General features: G+C 39.1%; 1 pseudogene; it reads right to left on the minus strand.

The window, feature by feature from the left end:
* Positions 1-7,522: 7,522 nt before the first annotated feature.
* LOC150021820 (non-selective voltage-gated ion channel VDAC1 pseudogene) lies at positions 7,523-8,420 on the minus strand (annotated as a pseudogene).
* Between the last annotated feature and the right edge of the window lie 6,377 nt (positions 8,421-14,797).

A 14,797-nucleotide genomic window follows, 5' to 3' on the forward strand; every position in this document is an offset into this window, starting at 1 on the left:
GTGTGGCTCAGCTCCTGTGCCCTGACGGGCAAACTAAAAGTCAACATGAAGGTTCCTACTGTAAGTTCCAGCAAAGTAAACTTAAAGGTCATATGTGATCAATCACTGCTCTTGTTGTTTTTATGCAAATGAACAGGCTAAACTATAAAGGGACTTAATGCAGTCCCTTTACTGACAAGGTGGGTGATCTTAGGGAGAAAAATCAAGACTCAAAGAAAATCATAATGCTCAGTGGTAGACCATAAACTAGTGCAGCTAACTCTCCCTCAAGTTTATTTTGATTTAAAGGTTGTTTTCATTTAAAAGTTGGACCAGGCCTGTGACATTATAAAGGATGTTTTATTTATAAGCAAGAAGAATAGCAAGTGCCTTGCAACTGGAGGTCTTCCCAATTAGACAGTCTCGCAAATTTAGAGATTGTTTTGTGAATCGTGTTGTGTGACTTAACGTGTGTGTTTGTTTTTTGTTTTTTTCCTGTTTTCATAGGGCATAAACCTATGATCTCTACTGGAGTGATTATCCATATATATAGGCCTCACTTAAGAAGCCCATCTGCATTCCCACCTCCTGAGACTCAACGGCTTGGCTGAACTAAGTGGTTGAGTTGGCGAAGTATGGGGTGGTCTGTGGGCTTCACCTTAAAACTGGTCTGTCTTTTCTGTCATAGTGGTTTGGACAGAAAGGGCCCAGAGGTCTGAGAGGGGGGAAATCTTAAAGTATACCCCTGAGCCCAAGCTAAGTGAAGTGGGCAAAAGGACTTTGGACAGGTTTGACACGCCCTGCACACCTTCCTCCAAAGAAGCCATTTCTTTTTGTAATGTGAGGCATTGAGAGATAAATCCCTGCTTTTTTTGTCATCTAATGATTATGGTTTTAATGATGTCTTTTGTATATAGTGGTTGTAGGTTGAATTGTGTTTGTTTTTTTTTTAACCCTGTTGCCTTTTAAATCTGTTGCCTCCAGAATACGACAAGGATGCCAGCTTGTCCAGCAGTGCCAGCCCTTGGAAACTAAGCATACCGCTACCCAGAAACAGCCAACTGACCTGGACTCTGCAAGATCTTTCCCCAGGTGGAAAGGCCACCCTCCCCTACATCCCCACTCTTATTAGGGATCTCTAGACCCAAGGGTAGGTAGGACGACGACCACATCCAGCAGGAAGGAGTTAGAAGAGCATGAGACCTTCACCCATTGTCCTTTCTAAGATTATAAAGGGTCTAAGTCTGAGAGGGGGAAACTGTTAAGAAAACAGTGGAGTCCAAAAATCCCTGGAGTTTGTGGCTGGGTGATGGGGAGAAGGAAGCAGCTTTCAGAATGCCTCCACATGCCTGAGGCTGATGGCCGGTGTCTTTCATTATGTGAATTACTTTAATGCATCCAAAGCCTCAGGTGGATGGAAGGAGTCTTCAACCAGGTGATGGTATGGAAAGCACACAGAGCCTACATGGGGTTCTGCCAATGGTCAGAACTATTGACAACACCCACTGCATCAGAGGACGCAGTCAGGGATATATAGGCAGCTGTGAACACTTTAGGGGGGGCATGCTCGGGCGCATGCTGGGGAGCACACTCTGGGGCTGTCTCCCTCGCTGGTGAGTGTTTGCAGAGGTGCTCTGGAGAAGGAGAGGAGATCCACGCGGTTTACAGAAAGAAGACAGTTCGCAAGGAGGCTGAAAATCCAGGCGGCCCTGCATTCAGAGCTGGAGGGCACCACAGCACAGAAAGGACCTCGCCAATCAGATTGCGTGATTGGCTGCTGCTGGTAATGCTGAACTGTGCCTAGGAGGCAGGGAAAGGGTTTTTCTGAAACCCCTAAAACTGGTTAGGTTTGGTAGAGGGGAGGCGAGGATATGTGTAACTGTTAAATAAGCAATTTTTCTTTTCACTCAAATATAATGTTCAGAGTTGTAATTTTGGCGGCGGGCAATCGGACCCCTAGCTAAAGGGCCATGGGTTTGTTTTCAATTGGAGCAGCCCAGGGTTTCTGTAACAAACACTAATTCAGACAGGTAGAAGGGGCAGAGCCAGGGCAGAAAGGACTCAGTGTTGTGGCAGCAGCAGTGGCAGAAGTGGCAACAGCGGCAGCAGTGGCAACAGTGGCAACAGAGGCAGAATGGCAGAAAGTGCATGAAACATTTAAAAGTTTAGAGGGACAGCTGTGGAGCAGACCACACAGCTCATGGTTCCAGCACCAGGGAAAATAAAGCCTCGTTGCTTCTGACTATGAAAACGAGTGGGGGTTGGGCAAAGGCAGAAACTGTCAGTCTCTCAGCAGAATCTGCTTGTTTAAAGGGCCCTCATGGTCCTAAAATTTCTGCAGTCCCACCTACTCTGGGAACAATGGCCAGGGCAACAGCTAGAGTGGCGCCAGTCTCATTTAGAAGCAAGAGAAATGCCTGGAAAATGAGCGAGTGCTGAGCAAGTGGCATTGTTCCCTGTCTGATCCCTCCCCCACCCTATACTGACTAATACCCAAGGCTCCACCCTTTACAACATAACAGGTGCAACACGGAGGCAAACAAACACAGGAGCCTGTCAAGATGAGTAGACAGAGAACTATGGACCAAGAGGAGGAATGGGTCAAGGTTGCATGAGAGAACTAAGTGATGGGGAGGTAGCCAACTTAACAGACAAAGAGATAGCCAACCTAACAGACACAGAATTCAAAACACTGGTGATAAAGATGCTCACAGACTTGACAGACATTCTTAAGTATGGCAAACACATAAAGAAAGAAGTGAAGGCTATGCTAAACAAAACGAAGGAATATCCACATAAAAGCAATGGTGAAGAGAAGGAAACCAGGGTTCAAATCAATGACTTGAAACATAAGGAAGAACAAAAACAGTCGACCAGTACAAAATGAGAAAACAAAAATTGAAAAAAACAAGGAGAGGCTCAGGAACCTCTGGGACTACTTTAAATATGCCAACATCCAAATCATAGGGGTGACAGAAAAAAATGAAAAGCAATAAATTGAAAGGTTATTTGAAAAAATAGTGAAAGAAAACTTCCCAAATTTGGTGAGGAAATAGACATACAAGTCCAGAGAGCCCAGAGAGTCCCAAAGAAACTAGACCCAAAGAGGACCACACCAAGACACATCATGATTAAAATGTCAAAGGTTAAACGTAAAGAGAGAATCTTAAAAGTAACAAGAGAAAAGCAGAGAGTTACCTACAGAGGGGTGCCTATAAGACTATCAGCTGATTTCTCAAAAGAAACTTTGCAGGCAAGAAGAGACTGGCAATCAGTATTCAATATGGGGAAAAGCAAGGACCTACAACCAAGATTACTCTATCCAGCAAAGCTATAATTTAGAATGGAAGGGCAGATGAAGTGCTCCCCAGATAAGGTAAAGCTAAAAGAGTTCATTATCACAAAGCCATTATTGTATGAGATGTTAAAGGGATTTATTTAAGAAAAAGAAGATCAAAACTATGAACATTAAAATGACAACAAACTCACAATTATCAACAACTGAATCTAAAAAATAAAAACCAAATCCAACTAAGCAAGCCAGAATAGGAACAGAATCGTAGGTATAGGGATCATTTGGAGGGTGATCAGCTGGGCGGGGAAGGAGGAGATGAGGTAATGGTGCAGGGATCAAGAATAATAATTGGTTGTTACAAAATAGACAGGGGGATGTTAAGAATAATATAGAAAAGGATGAAGTCAAAGAACTTAAATGCATGACCCATGGGCATGAACTAAGGGGGGTTGGGATTGCTGGGGGAAGGGAAGTACTGGACAGAGGGGAGCAAAAGGGAAAAAATTGGGACTACTGTAACAACATAATAAAATATACTTAAAAATTTTTTTAAATAAAAATGGAACTATCGCATGGCCCAGTGATTTCACTTATGGGAATATATCTGAAGAAACTTAAAACACTTATTTAGAAGAATATATGCACCCCTATGTCCATTGCATCATTATTTACAATAGCCAGGATTTGGAAGCAGCCCAAGTACCCATCATTAGATGAGTGGATAAAAAAGCTGAGTACATTTACACAATGAAATAATACTCAGCTGTAAAAAAGAAGGAAATCTCACCTTTTGTGACAGCATGGATAGAAATGATTATTATGCTAACTTAAATAAGCCAGAGAAGACAAATACCATATGATTTCACTTACAGGTGGAATCTAAGTAACAAAGTAAACAAAGAAAATTGCAACAGACTCATAGAGACAGAGAACAGACTGACAGCTTTCAGACGGGAGAGGGGATGGGGACCTCGGTGAAACAGGTGGAAGGGTTAGGGAAAAAACCCTCATAGAGTATCAACAGTATGGTGATTACTAGATGGGAAGAGGGGTGAGGGTAGATAGAAAAGGGTAAAAGGGGGAAAAATGGTGATAGAAGGAGACTTGTCTTGGGGCGACGCACACCAATATGATATACCGATAATGTATTATGGAGTTATACACCTGAAGCCTATATAATTTTATTAACCAATGCCACACCAATAAAAAGAAAATAAAAATGTACCAAAGTTTTTAAGAATACCTAATCAAAGAAGGTAAATAGATGGTAAATAATCATGAGAATGAGATCAACATCACACGTGGTCAGGGAAATACAATGTAAAACAGCAATGAGATACCCCAGAGATAATTAGATATCCTCACTGTGTTTATTAAAATGGTCAAAATCCAAAACTTGAAAACACCAAATACTGATGAGTATGTGGACAGAAACTCTCATTCATTGCTGGTAGGAATGCAAGATAGCGTAGCCATTTTGGAAGATAGTTTGACTTATTTTCACACAATCCAGCAATCATGCTTCTTGATATGTACCCAAAAGAACGGAAAATGTATACCCTCACAACAATCTGCACACAGATGTTTATACAAGCTTTATTCATAATTGCTAAAACTTAGAAGAAACCAAGATGTCCTTCAGTAGGTGAATATATATATATATAAAATGTGGTAAATCCAGACAATGGGCTATTGTTTGGTGCTAAAATTAAATAAGTTATCAAGACATGAAGGGACCTTAAATGCATATTACTAAGTGAAAGAAGCCAATCTGAAAAATTAAGCTATATAATTTTAACTGTAGGACATCCTGAAAAAGACAAAAATATAGAGACAGTAAAAAGATAAGTGGTTGAGTTAAGAGGACAGGTATGATTAGGTGGAGCACAGAGAATTTTTAGAGCAGTGAAAATATGCTGTTTGATGCCATAATGATGTATTCATGGCATTATGCATTTATTCAGCCCCACAGAATGTACAACAATATGAGTCAGTCATAATGTAAACTATGGCTTTGGGTGATTATAAAGTGTATAGGTTCATTAGTTTTAACAAATATATCACTCTGGTGGGGTTGTTTTTAATAGGGAAGGTATGTATGTGCTGGGGCAAGTGGTATATGAGAAACCTGTACCTCCCTTTGAATTTTTCTGTAAACCTCAAACTGTTCTAAAAGGTTTTTTAAATCTATAAACATTATAATACATATAATAGCTGTTTTAAGTTTTTTCATCTGCTAATTTCATCACCTCTAGCATTTATGGGCCTGTTTCTAATGACTGAATGTTTACTTAGTTGTGTCACAATTTGCTGCATCTTTGTATGTCTAATAATTTTAAATGGGGTGTTAGGTATTATGTTATTATATGACTTTAAAGAGTGCTTAAGTTTTTTTAACAAGAGAATTAAGTTATTTTGTATTAGGTTGATTCATTTGTGACCTGTTTTAACCTTTGTTAAGGTGGGTCTACTGTGACCTTTAGACTAGTATTATTTTACCATACTACTTAGCCTTACTACAAATAAGTGACATTTTTTAGATTTCTAATGATTATTTGGTGTCTTTAGTGTGTTTTATCTTGTCTAGCCAGACAGAATTCAAACATCTCCCAATCCTGTATGAACTCTGGGAATGATTTACTTTGAAACTACTCAGAAACTATTCTTTCCTGACCTCATGAAATTGTTACCTATTCATGTGCAGATTAGGATCCAGCCAGATATTCAGGAACATCCATGAAAATTTTTGAAGTTTTTTCTGAGTATCTCTCTTGGTTAGTACTCTGCCCCCCAAATGCCATTCCACCTGAACTTCCCTGGACTTTGTTCTCTGTCCACTCAACTCAACAAGATTCTTCTGCTCTGTGTATGTTCCCCTCCCTGGGTGGTGGTCCCTAAAAATGCCTTCTTTATAAATCTGGGCATTCTGAGGGATGACCCCACTGGTTTTCATATCTCTGAGATCACAGCCATATACCACTTGATAGTTTTCTTGTGTGTGTGTGTGTGTGTGTGTTTGACAGACAAGTAAATCTGATCCTGCTTACTATTTCATGACCCAAAGCAGAAAAATATGCTGAGGATATCTGGAATTAATTAATGCATAAATAAATTAATGACAATTTTATGGTTAGTATTTTATTTTTATTTTTTTATTGTTTTTTGAGGTTTCAGTATTTTATTCAAGTTTTATTTTAAGTGATGTTAATTACAATTAACAAATTGTAATTTGTTAATTACAGTGTGTTTGACAGACAAGTAAATCTGATCCTGCTTACTATTTCATGACCCAAAGCAGAAAAATATGCTGAGGATATCTGGAATTAATTAATGCATAAATAAATTAATGACAATTTTATGGTTAGTATTTTATTTTTATTTTTTTATTGTTTTTTGAGGTTTCAGTATTTTATTCAAGTTTTATTTTAAGTGATGTTAATTACAGCATTTGAAAGGGATGATCTAATTCCACACAATGGAAGACTCTACGATGTACCCATTAAACTGCTAGAAAATAAACTGAGTGGCGAGAATACAACAGAAGTCTAATTTAGGTTCCGAGTGTTGTCACCATGTGCTTACAGTCACAGAGACTCTTCCCAGCTTGCAGCTGGAGCTCTTAGAAGCTATTTCATACTCTGGTGCAAGGGCAAAAAACCACAACGTGAGAGGGAATTAGTCCTGAATTATTGGCTTGATCATATCCACCTTTTCCACCCCAAAATGGCACAAAAGAAACATCTACCACACCCTGCAAACTACTTTTGGTGTAAAAGAGGTGATGGACTGGGGTGGAAACAGGTCGTGAAGATCTGTCTTAAAAAAGTCCCTTCAGATGAGTTTGTACACACCATCAAACAGTGAATCTCTCTCAGTTAGGGTAGGAAGTCAAGGTTCAATTCTCAGGAAGTCACAATTTCATTCATTGAAGCAATACAAATTTACAAAGTGCTTACAAATCTCAGCTTCCACTTGCAGCCATTTCTAGATAAAAAAAGAAACCTGACATCTCTAGAGGGGCTGCCAAGGCCCCCCAAGTCTACAGCTGAAAGGACCTTTTTTGGAATCGGGTTTCTTCTGTACCTCTGAAAGGGTAACACCTTAAAGCTGAATCATCTTTAAACCTGGAGTTCTAACATGATATTTAGCAATACTTGCATCCCAGACATACAACATTAAAAGGTACACTACATTCTGCAGGTAGCTACGCTGCAAAATAGTTTAAAATTAAATGGTTGTACATCTTCATTTATGCTTGAAATTCCAGTCCTAGACCAAGCTTGTGGCCACCCGCATTGACATTCTTGCCATCCAGCAGTGCTGACAGTGTCAGTTTGATACCTGGCTTTAGTGTCTGAGTGTATCTGAGCCCAATCAGGCTGGAGTTGTTCACTTTAGCCGAGAAGCAGGCATCGAGGTCGATCTGATACTTGGCTGCTATTCCGATGCGAGTGTAACTGTTTCCTGCCGTCCAGGCGAGATTGACAGCAGTCTCCAACTTCTTGTTCACCTTCTGATAAATGGAGCCACCAAACTCCGTCCCGTTGTTTACATTGGTGTGAAGCTGGAATTCATCCGTCTTGTAGCCAACCGCAAAGTTGCTCTGGGTCACTCGAGACTTTGCGGTCTCAAATTCATCTGGTAGCCTGCCAGCCAGCCCTCATAACCCAGCACCAGAGCACCTCGGATTGAAGGCCCGGCAATGTCGAAATCCACGTCGCAGCCCAGATTGACGTGCTCCCGTTTGTACCCTGTCTTGATTTTAGCATTCTTTTTCCCAGTGTTTGGTGAGAAGGATGAATCGAAGGTCAGCTTCAGTCCACGTGCAAGCTGGTCTTCCACCGTGATCTCAGTAACCAGCGTGTTGTCAGTGTTCCACTTCTCCGTGAACGTCAGGCCATACTCGATCCACCTGTACTTGGTTTCCAGGCTGCCCGTCACTTTGGTGGTCTCGGTGTTGGCTGAACCTGAGCTCGTAAATTCCAGTCCATTCTCAGATTTTGTTTTCAACTCGAGTTTTATTAAGCCAAATCCATAGCCCTTGGTGAAGACATCCCTGGCGGATTTGCCAAGATCAATATACGTGGGAGGCACAGCCATGTTCTGCTCAGAGAAGGTGACGGAGGGCTCAGCGGCAGCTACGGTGGGGACTTATGGTTAGTATTTTAAATGTTGATGAGCTACCCACTTGAAAACAATCAACATGCAATTAAATATCTGACAGTTTGTGATATTGATATATATAAGAGATTTATTTTCATGGACCTGAAAATTTATGTCTGAGGAGTAGAAGTCAGAATAATTATTCTCAAGTAATAGATATATTAAATACTCATAAATTGCTGAGTATCAATGAATGAGTAGAAGTGAACAAATAGTGACTACATTTTATGAATTAAATTTTATAAATTTTGCCAGAAGATTTGCATATGCTGATGGAGAAATAGCAGTTTAAAGAAAAATGACTGCCCTATTATAAATCATTCAAATTAGTAGTTATTTGTATTTCTCATCTAATATTACAGAATCCTTATGTATATCCTAGAATTCATTCCCAGTTTTTATGAATATATTATTTAGGAGCTTAACCAACATGAATAAACTGTGATGAGCTAAAAATGTATTTAAGCTCACAGAACTCAAGTGATATAGACATTATATATATATATATATGAATAGCTTTGGGTAGCTATTACATGTGAATGTTCAGATATAGGATGAAAATGTAGTAACCAACAACTAAAAATAAATGACCTCTTTTTATCTGTTGATCTTATCTTTTTATTATTAATATAAATTTATAATCTATTAGTGTCAGAAGTTTTCTTACAGAGTAGATAGTATTTATTATCAGAATGAAAATCAATTCCAAAGTAGATTAAATAGCTAAAGAGATCATGTACTAAGTTAGTGGCAGCACCAGAACTAGGTAGGACTCAATCATTCTGACTTCCTGTCTAGCTCTCTTCCATGAGTAAACATGTGCCAACAACTAGCTGCCTGTTCACTAAATGTTTCTTATTCTTCCTGACCACAAAATTCAACTAAATCCCCAACCTTACTTGAAGTTAGGTAGCTTCATCTGTCCTTATGGCCTGCATATTAAATTCCCCCACAGCAAATTGTATTCTTTCTCTCTGTGTTGGTATCTTTGAAATGAATATAAACCTAGAAACTACATATTGGAATGGCAGAGCTTCTGTTAGTCCATACCCTGCATAACTGTGAGCATCTTCTCCCTTCTACCACCTTCATTTGAACTCTGTATAAATAATAAATACATTTATATTGTCTTGTCACTGAGATTAAAGGAATTATCTTTCAAAGCAGCAACTGTTTCCTTAGTTAATAAAGGTCTATAACCTTGTGTAAAATAATAACCTGAGACATATTTTAATAGTTAAGAATACAAGCCACGGGGAAAATGGGTATGAAGAATAGTACATTCCAAAGTTACTCTCTTCTCCACATTCCCTTTGTGCCTTGTGTGAATCTATCTCAATCATAAGGGAGAGAGACTGGCTCAGGCAGGGATGGTTTCTTTACAACCTGGGGTAGAACTGATCATCTCTATTCAATGTGCAGAGATGCTGAAACTGGAATAGAGCTAAGTTCAAAGCAACACAGGAAAGCATAATTTTGTATTTAGGGCAAGAAGTTCTAGGAATAGACAAGTGCAAGCAAAAGTGTGAATGTGGGGTACAATAACCTTTTTTTTTTATTTAAGGTATCAGGCTCTTAAATTTTTCTTTATGAGCCACCCAGGACATGGTATACAGTTCAATTTGTTTCCTTCACCTTAATTTAGAGAGAAGACATCCATAACATATTTCTTGATGGTCATGGTCATAACAGTACCTCTCTTCTTCTGAAAATAACCTCTGAGATCAAGTATTCACCATTTTTTCCTGTAAGAAAATTGACCATCCATTCCCATTAGCAAACCATTCCTGGTCAGTCAACATCACCTACAGAAGCCACTTAAGACAAACTGCGGAACTGGATGTTGTGCACTGGGCCACCATGTCAATTTTTCCTTGTATTACAATTTGCTCACCTAATTTTATTGTTTCTCTGAACACAGCCATCTATCTGTGTTCACTGACTGGTCTAGATTTACACAGGTTATTTGAAAGATAAAGGTCAGATATACACCACATTGCTAGAACCACACTTATTAAGCACAGGTCCCCCATTCCCCACCCCCACCTGCTCACTGACTTTCAGCATCGTCAGTGTCATCTGGAACCAGAGGGCTATAAATTCAGTGTGGCAGAACATGAAAGGAGAGCAAAGGATAAAGTCACTGATCAGTGATAGAGGATGCCAAGTTCAACCTTATTAGCCTTTGAAAAACCACAGTGCACTTTTAAAACAATATCTAAACCTCATTATATAGAGAGAGCCTAGACAGTCCAATTGCTGCTGGTTTTAGTCAGAGGATGACAAAGAGGCAAGTAGATATGGCTTGGAAATGAAGATGAAGTCCTTCTTCAAGGGGATTTGCTGCTGGCTGAGATTTCAGCATATAACATTTTAAAAAATATTTCTTCATTCTCTGTCTTGAAGCCTTGCTAATTTTATACCAGCATTCTTCAGACTTTGATATTTTTTGAGTCATGTATATGTATTTATACAAGGCATCCTCAAGAAAGAAACTATATATAGCTCCCATGCTAAGAAGGGGCCAGCTTGTTCCCCCCTAGTTTCATCAAACTCTAATTTTGATGATGCCCTTTGGGGCAGTATCTTTAGAGGAGGCCAACAACATAAAAAACTGGGACACATCCCAGGATGCAGAATCTATAAGATATGACTGGTCTTCTGCAATTACTATTAGGATGATTAGGTTATTTTTCTTGATTAATATTGTGGGAAGTGGCAAGCTATTCAAAGGGCAGGGGTGAGAATGTTGGGAGGCCCTGAGGGCTGACTCTTATCACAAAGTCCAAAAGGCTGGAGTGAACTAATGAGGTTAAAACAAGATATCAACAGGCAACTTAATGAAGGTAGGTCACAAGAATGATTCTTGAGAAGACCAGAGCATGACTTGCAGTATGCTTTAGCTGGCAAGCCAATAGTGCACATTAAAATGAGTAGGTGAGGAGATCCTGGAAATGCAATTTTTACAAAGAAATAAAAATTAATTGCATCTAGCACTTGAGTCTGTTTTGTCTCATATATTGTATAAGCTTTTATACTAGTTAAAGAGAGTACTGAAAAACAAGAAAATTTTGATCTGTCTGAATATAGGATACTGTGAGGGAAACTAAAAGAGGCAAAAGAAAGCCATCAGGGTAAAAAGAATAGAAAAAAATAATAAACAAGCTTAAAGTATACTGCATATTTGGCCATTAGAAGCAGAGCAGGAGGAGCTAGAAGCTTAAAATTAATAAACTCAAAGATCAGAAGAAAGCTCTAGTGCCATGTTCAGAGTACAGTATTCCCTCACTTATTGCAGATATTACTTTCTAGACCCTCCCGCCCCCCGCGATAGGTGAAAATCCGCGAAGTAGGAACTTTACATTTATTTTAGTATTTATATATATTTTAAGGCTTTATAAACCCTTCCCACACACTTATAACCCATTACCAGTCCCTTATTAGCCTTTCCCACTCCCTCATGAACTTTTTCCACACTTTTATAAACACTACTTATGTTCTTAAACAAATTCTACACTTTTAAACCTAGGTAACTTTAACAGCATATGTATACAGTACCGCAAAATCCCGCGATATAGCGAAAATTCTGCGATAAACAATTTAATATTTTAATAAGTCCCGTGATACAGTGAGGCTGCGATAAGTGAACTGATATAGAGAGGGACTTCTGTATTGAATCAAAGTCTTGCTACTGAAAGCCGAGTCCAGAACCAGTAACATCTGCATCTCCTGGGAGTTAATTGAAGAAACAGACGTTTAGGCCCCACCCTGCTTACTGAATCAGACTCCACATATTAAGAAATGATTAATAGGCTATAAGTTTTTGGAAGCACTGCATTCAAGATCTACATCAAGATTTCATTTTTTTATGACTGAGTAATATTCCATTGCATATTTGTACCATATCTTCTTGATCCATTCATCTGTCACAACACTTAGGTTGCTTTCGTATCTTAGCTATTTTAAATAACGCTGCAATAAACAGAGGTGCATATGTCTTTTGTTTTTGATTTCTTCAGATAAATGTCCAGCAGTGGAATTTCTGGGTCACATGGTAGTTTTATTTTTAGTTATTTTGTGGAAACTCCATATGTTTTACACAGTGGCTGCATCAATTTGCATTCCCACAAACAGTGCAAGAGAGTTGCCTTTTCTCCACATCCTTGTCAACATTTATTTGTTGATTTATTGATGATAGCTACTCTGATGAGTTTGAGTGGTGATATCTCATTGCAGTTTTAGTTTGCATTTCCCTGATTCCATGGATGGACCTAAAGGGTATCATGCTAAGTGAAACAGACTAAAACAAATACCATATGATTTCACTTTTATGTGGAATCTAAAAAACAAATGAACAAACAAAACAGAAACAAACTCATAGATACAGAGAACCAATTGATGGTTACCAGATGAGGGGGAGATGAGGAGTGGGTAAAAAAAAATGAAGCGATTAAGAATACAAATTACCAGTTATAAAAGTAGTCATAAGGATGTAAAGTGCAGCATAGGGAATAGTCAATAATATTGTATTAACTATATATGGTGCTATGTGGGTACCAGACTTACCAGGGTGATTACTTCTGAAAGTATATACATTTCAATCACTATGTTGTACACACAAAACTAATATAATATTGTGTGTCAACTGTAATTGAAATTTTTTTAAATTTAAAATAAGAAAAAAATAAATTAAAAATATATGCATCAGAAAAGTCAAAACACATAGCAACCCCTGAGTAAGGGGATGTAGCAACCTCTGCTTCTAGGCTAAAAGTCTAAACTTTCTTTGAAGAAAATGAGCTGCCTGCCAGGCTGAGTTGGGCATGAGAAAGAAGTGGGGTAGCCCCAACAATTGACAAAGAGGGAAACCAGGGAAGGTGGTTTTGCTCAGGAGGAGATTCATTCAGACCACACGCCTTGGTCTCAGAATCCTGCTCTGCCTGCTTTTGATCCACACTAGAAGCGAATTTGTGTTGTTTGCATGCCCCAATACCTGATAAGAAATTACAGGTGTCAAACAGAACTACCCTACTCCTGAGAAAATCAGCCACCTTCACCAGCTCACCCAGCTCTTCATTTATAACTATAAACAGACAACCAAAAACATCAAGCATGTGAATAAAACAAAGGTCATAAAGAAATTCAATGAAACTATTTAACAGGTAATGTGGCATGGGCTCTAACCCTTGAAAACATGTACTAGCCATAAACATTCAGAATTACCACACGAGATCCAAAAAGCAGAGTGTCATTTATGAACCTCAGAGAGAACAACCAAAATCAGTGCTTGTCAGCCACAGAGAGGAATTGCCCAAATTGCTGATGAAAACACAACTTGCTGGACCTTGCTCCAGAGATTCTGTTTCAGTGGGTCTAAGGCAGGGCTGGACAATTAATTTCTAATGAGGTCCCAGGTGCTGCTGATACTGCTGGTTCATGGCCATACTTTGAGAAGTACTGGCCAAGATGATCAAGCAGAACAATCAAACTGGGAATAAAATAAGGAATTATTCAGATAATAAATGAACAATTCTAGGTGTGAGAATCAAAAATGTGTCCAGACATTGCTGAAATTCTCCAGGGAGACAAGGCATACATTGCCCCCAGTTGAGAACCACTGACTTAATCTAATCACTTGTAAGAATAAAGGAGCTATATTATCCATTTAGACCAGTGGTTCTCAAACTCTAGCATGTTTCAGAATCACCTAAAGGGCTTGTTAAAACACGGATTATGATCTCAGCCCCAGAGTTTCTGGTTTCCAGGTGATGCTAATACAGTGGGTCTATGCACTACAGTTTGAGAAACAGTGGTTTCCAGGGCTTAAACCAATCCATTTTTACCCCCTGTAGCTGGAGATGGGATTTCCATCCTGAAAGTAAGTGGATTCAAAGTGGACAGCTCTGTATATCTGTGTTCTGTTTAAAAATTAAAAGTGGGGAATGAATATTATTAGGGAAAAAATCAACAAGTTCTGCTACTATTCACAGTCTGGCCAGTGGATCTTAAGGGTCAGTAGTAGTCTGAAGCATAAGAGAAAGATATCAGGGCCAAAGCAATGATTGTGTGAGGTAGGACCCTTCCAGGAAGCCCTACTGCAGAAATCTGTGAGGTTGAGCTTGGGGAATAGAGTTTAGGGTTAAGACATCTCTCTGCCTTTCACTCTGTGCCCCAATCAAGCACATCAGCTTCCTTAAAACTTAGGCTTTTACCACATTTAGCAGCCCCAAGTAAGACAGAAGTTGGGGGCAGAGAGATCTGCGAGCTTGCCAGGGATGATGACAAGTTCATCATTCCACTCAGAGTACATGGAAGAGAGGAGGGTAAAGAATGAGGGATCACATCACAGCTACCTTTTAA

Source organism: Furipterus horrens, unplaced genomic scaffold, assembly GCF_987537825.1.
Source record: "Furipterus horrens unplaced genomic scaffold, mFurHor1.1.pri manual_scaffold_1, whole genome shotgun sequence".
Classification (NCBI taxonomy): Eukaryota; Metazoa; Chordata; class Mammalia; order Chiroptera; family Furipteridae; genus Furipterus; species Furipterus horrens.